This window comes from Magallana gigas, chromosome 4 (assembly GCF_963853765.1).
Source record: "Magallana gigas chromosome 4, xbMagGiga1.1, whole genome shotgun sequence".
Lineage (NCBI taxonomy): Eukaryota > Metazoa > Mollusca > Bivalvia > Ostreida > Ostreidae > Magallana > Magallana gigas.
The window spans coordinates 55562510-55568610 of NC_088856.1; positions in this window are offsets into that span (position 1 = coordinate 55562510).

Genomic DNA, 6101 nt, shown 5'->3' on the forward strand with positions numbered 1-6101 from the left:
TCGCCCGAGCCTTCGAGAAAATTCGGGATGGTGCTAACTGATGCTTCACTAATATGAGATTTTTTGTTCAAATGTATTCAATGTCTTGATGTTAATGTATAAAAAAGGAGATTTAGATATTTAATAAAGACAAATATATAGCGACTATGCCAGAAAAACATACTATAGAGTAAGTTGACGTTAATTAACAATTGATTATCGAATATTTGCATATTCAAGAAATATATATTAGACTTTGACCCGTGCGTGCACGGGTTGACATTGCATATGATATCGGATATTTACGAAATAGATACATCAGCACACCGTATTGTTGGCATTTACATAACCAAGCTTTAAGCCTACAATAATGCTAATTATTTCACTGCACTCTGCTTAGTTTGAATAATCTAATTGTGTCTCGGGACAGGTCATCGCCACAGTTAAAATGCCTCCCATATACCCGTAATGTAGCAAAAAATTGCAGATTGTCTGAATCGCTCCGAAATTGCATTGAAAATAAGAGTTAAACTATTCATAACAAACCATTTTGAGGCTGTAAATATCTTTCATCAAAAAATTTAATTCATATTAATGAAGAACACTTTTTCATAAACGTGTTTACTCGCTTCGAATTTACACACCATATTGACATTCTCGGGATTTTTCATATTAGATGCACTGAGTTAGAGTTATCTCCCGTATTTCCTTTGATGAACAGAATCAATCGCAACTTCTCGGGCCTTTCCGGCAGGCACGGAAAAACACCTCGAATGTATTAACATCACAGGATGTAAGAATTTTATACAAAATGGAGTCGCTTCCCATTAAATTAAGTATAGGCTAGACAGCCCTGTATGTCGCTTCTGTGTTATATTTTAGTGTATATCGTTTAGTTTAATGAAGTATAGCTTACATCTAAACAGATCGTAAAATGTGTTGAATATATATCAAGTTTTATAAAAAGGGGGTCTGTCATGGACGCATAGGTAATACATTCGAGGTGTTTTTCCGAGCCTGCCGGAAAGGCCCGAGAAGTTGCGATTGGAACAGAATATATCTTTCTCAGTGCCGTTTTTATGTAGAAAATATCAACAAATTGCTTGTTTCTCGTAATAGTTAAGCACTGCTGGATACTTCTGATTTATATGCACGCTTAAATTTACCAAAATTAGGATACAGTCTAAAAAATTGAGGATTTTTAAATGCCTATAAATAATCTAAATCCGGAAAAATCGAACCGAACCGACTTGAATTGTGTCTATTTATATCAGAGGGAGGAGACATTTAAATCAACATTGCTCTGTTAATGGATCGATTGGCGCGTTTGCTGAATTATACTTAATGCATTATTTTACGTCTGAAAATAAAATCGAATAAAGATTTGAAGTTGCATAATTATACCATAGTGACCAAACAAACATCCCTGACCATACAAAGATAATGGAAAGCGATTTAAAACGTGTCAATGTTTTACAGTGAGCACATTCACAAACGTTTACCTGGATAGAACCCACGTGATTGTTTGAAATAATTTATTCCATGCGTGGGTTCAAAGATGGGTCATGCAGGTAATAGCTTTCGCTTACTATAGGAAAAACCTTGACATTTTCATACGTTTTTCATTTTTTAGGTACCAGTCTAGTGAAGTACAAACTTCTTACTTTCACAGGAGTTTTCTAAATGTATAATGCGTATTTTGCCTTTTCCTCAAGTTTGTACTCGGTTACGCTGACAGTAAACAAAGGCTTTGAACCGAATGCCCGTCCTCGATTTCCTATACAAAATCACGAATGTCGTCTGACCCCTGCTATGTTGTAAAGCTTCATGCTTTTCATAAACAATAAATTCAGCGCTAAAACTTGTTAATTCTTATAGAATAAATATCAATAGATAATGTTAGGGAAAAAATATGCTTAATTTGAATCTTCATTTTTTCACTTTTTACCGGGGCCCATAAGTGCACTCCTCCTTTACATGTATTTGTAATATTGTGTCAATCGCAACTTCTCGGGCCTTTCCGGCAAGCTAGGAAAATCACCTCGAGTGTATTACCTATTACAACCCCCCTTTTTGTAAATCTTGATATAAATAGAACACATTTTACGATCTGTTGAGATGTGAGCTATACTTCATTAAAGTAAACGATATACATTAAAATATAACACAGACACGATATACAAGACTGTCTAACGGATACCTAACTTAATGGGAAGCGAATTTTGTATAAAATTCTAACACCCGGTGATGTATATACATTCGAGGTGTTTTTCCGAGCTTGTCGGAAAGGCCCGAGAAGTTGCGATTGATATTGTGTCTGAGTTTATCTATGCAAATGTGATATTGTGGAAACAGAAACTAAAGAGCCTCCCGTGTTTTAGCGTGAATGTAATGCGCATGCGCAAGATTGTAAAATCATAAAAATCGAGACAAATTGGTTTCGCTTATGATAATAAATAGTACTCAATAATAATGAAACTCAGCTGTTTTTGTAAATGTGTTCTACCTTTAATTTTATAATTTTAAAAAAATCATTTAATATTTATTCGTTTGATGAGATATCGGTGCTTCTGATTGGTCGAAAAATGTTTTTGATAAAAAAAAGTCTAAAAATTTAACCTTCAAAAATAAACAGTAAACATTATTAATTTACGAAATAGAAAATTAAGCGTCTTTTCATGATTTCGTCTGCTTGAGATCAACGATCAACATTTACGGCGAAGCTGGCTGTTTCTGAGACTTCCAATTCCAGGAATGATAGGCATATACACTATACACTTTCACACTGCTATTCAAATTTGGTAACGACGAGTTTTAAATTAACACAATTACGTGATCGGTCATCATAATACAAAGCTATGGTAGTGCATCAAGTGAACTCTTTCGGCGCATTCCAAGCGGCAGATATGCTTTACCATTAAGTACATTACTGGCTATCTAGTTACCACAACGTTTACAAAAGTCGCTTATACATGCTATTCTTTGTCGACATACAATGAAGCGCATTGAAGTGGTAAAAATGTTCGTTTGAATGGAATATTCTAAACTGTGTATCGAACGTCAATTGTTACATAAGACACACCCATTTCTTTTGAAACGAGGAAAATAGTATTCGTCACAATGCTTTCGGAACCGCCCCTCTTCTAAACAACACAAGCAGGAATTTCACACACGTACATTATACACAAAAACAAAAACACCAACTTTCTTTCTTTTCTTTCTTTCCAACTATGTTCAGAAACAGTGATATTGTTCAAAATATACACAATATTCCATTCAATCGAACATTTTTACCACTTCAGTGCGCATAATTGTATATCAACTATTTGTGTCCACTATCGCCTCTCCTTGCATGGTTATGTCCTATATCAACTATGTGTGTCCACTATCGCCTCTCCTTGCATGGTTATGTCCTATATCAACTATGTGTGTCCACTATCGCCTCTCCTTGCATGGTTATGTCCTATATCAACTATGTGTGTCCACTATCGCCTCTCCTTGCATGGTTATGTCCTATATCAACTATTTGTGTCCACTATCGCCTCTCCGTGCATGGTTATGTCCTATATCAACTATGTGTGTCCACTATCGCCTCTCCTTGCATGGTTATGTCCTATATCAACTATTTGTGTCCACTATCGCCTCTCCTTGCATGGTTATGTCCTATATCAACTATGTGTGTCCACTATCGCCTCTCCTTGCATGGTTATGTCCTATATCAACTATGTGTGTCCACTATCGCCTCTCCTTGCATGGTTATGTCCTATATCAACTATGTGTGTCCACTATCGCCTCTCCTTGCATGGTTATGTCCTATATCAACTATGTGTGTCCACTATCGCCTCTCCTTGCATGGTTATGTCCTATATCAACTATTTGTGTCCACTATCGCCTCTCCGTGCATGGTTATGTCCTATATCAACTATGTGTGTCCACTATCGCCTCTCCTTGCATGGTTATGTCCTATATCAACTATTTGTGTCCACTATCGCCTCTCCTTGCATGGTTATGTCCTATATCAACTATTTGTGTCCACTATCGCCTCTCCGTGCATGGTTATGTCCTATATCAACTATTTGTGTCCACTATCGCCTCTCCTTGCATGGTTATGTCCTATATCAATTATTTGTGTCCACTATCGCCTCTCCTTGCATGGTTATGTCCTATATCAACTATGTGTGTCCACTATCGCCTCTCCTTGCATGGTTATGTCCTATATCAACTATGTGTGTCCACTATCGCCTCTCCTTGCATGGTTATGTCCTATATCAACTATTTGTGTCCACTATCGCCTCTCCTTGCATGGTTATGTCCTATATCAACTATGTGTGTCCACTATCGCCTCTCCTTGCATGGTTATGTCCTATATCAACTATGTGTGTCCACTATCGCCTCTCCTTGCATGGTTATGTCCTATATCAACTATTTGTGTCCACTATCGCCTCTCCGTGCATGGTTATGTCCTATATCAACTATTTTTGTCCACTTTCGCCTCTCCTTGCATGGTTATGTCCTATATCAACTATGTGTGTCCACTATCGCCTCTCCTTGCATGGTTATGTCCTATATCAACTATATGTGTCCACTATCGCCTCTCCTTGCATGGTTATGTCCTATATCAATTATTTGTGTCCACTATCGCCTCTCCTTGGATGGTTATGTCCTATATCAACTATTTGTGTCCACTATCGCCTCTCCTTGCATGGTTATGTCCTATATCAACTATGTGTGTCCACTATCGCCTCTCCTTGGATGGTTATGTCCTATATCAACTATTTGTGTCCACTATCGCCTCTCCTTGCATGGTTATGTCCTATATCAACTATTTGTGTCCACTATCGCCTCTCCTTGCATGGTTATGTCCAGTTGCATATTCACGTGATCTCATATGAAAACCAATTTAAACGAATCTTTTTGCACAGTGAATAATATTACAAGCTATCGCATGTATATGTATTTTCCTTTCGTTTTCAATTCAGCCGGTTCAGATTTTAACTCACTATTTGTGTTTAATCCGTTAAATTCAACTCAATAGCTCTGCATCAGCTGAAGGCGCATCCATTTTGAACAGTATTGCTGTTGTTGTTTTGTATTCATACGCGCCGCTTCATTTACAGTATTTACATTTTTTATCAATGACACTTCACATTGATAAAGTTTCCCGGTCAATTTTTTCTTTGATACGTCGATCAATAGAAAAATTATTATCTTCATTTCTTAAATCATTAAAAGATAAATAACTTCACGTTATACACCTGAATTCGGAATAACAGTTTTCTTTTATTATAATCATGTACACATAGAGCAACTGTTATCTGAATAACATTGAAAGGTATAAGGATGGGTAACAATTAAAAAACAAGCATACAGCAATCTATTTAAATGAATTCTTGTATTTCAAAATGTGTGCGTGATTTCACAACCGTTTGGGTAAATAGACTGTGTACGGTTGATCAAGATAATGAGTTAAACCTGAAATGTTGGCGTGACAGATCATAATGTCAATCTAAAGTCTAGTGTTTGTCAGAAGCAATAATGGTCTCAAAAAGGGTTTATGAAAGCAAATGTTAGATTCAAATCAGCAGGTCTCCGAGAAATGTGAACTTATTCTTCTCGTGTATCATAATAAAAGTCTGCATCAACGTAGTTGTACAAGTATCAAAAACCGGAACAAGTGACTTACAGCGAATCTCAAGACATGCCGCCATTAATAAATCCTGTTATCGGCTGGGATTTTTTTTTTCATTTTCAATAGGAAATCAAATTCTTCGTTGAACATTTTTTTGAATTAGATGTAATATGCACATGTGTACATTAAGATTAAAAATTTTTTTTTACATAAATAACGTCCGGTCGAGACAAATAACACCAAAAACCGGAGAAAATCAGTCCGTGGTGTTTTCAAAATAGTTGATCAGTACTTACAGTAACCATCTATTCAAGATATAAATTAATACAGTTAGGTACTGTTTACACGATTGCGCTAAAATATGTATGTAGTTTAATTCATGATCAGCAGACATAACAACACGATAAATGTTTTGACTATCGACGAATGTATAATACGATCAGGCATGGGGACGATTCCTTAAAATGTTTTCGATTAGTAATCGATTAAATAA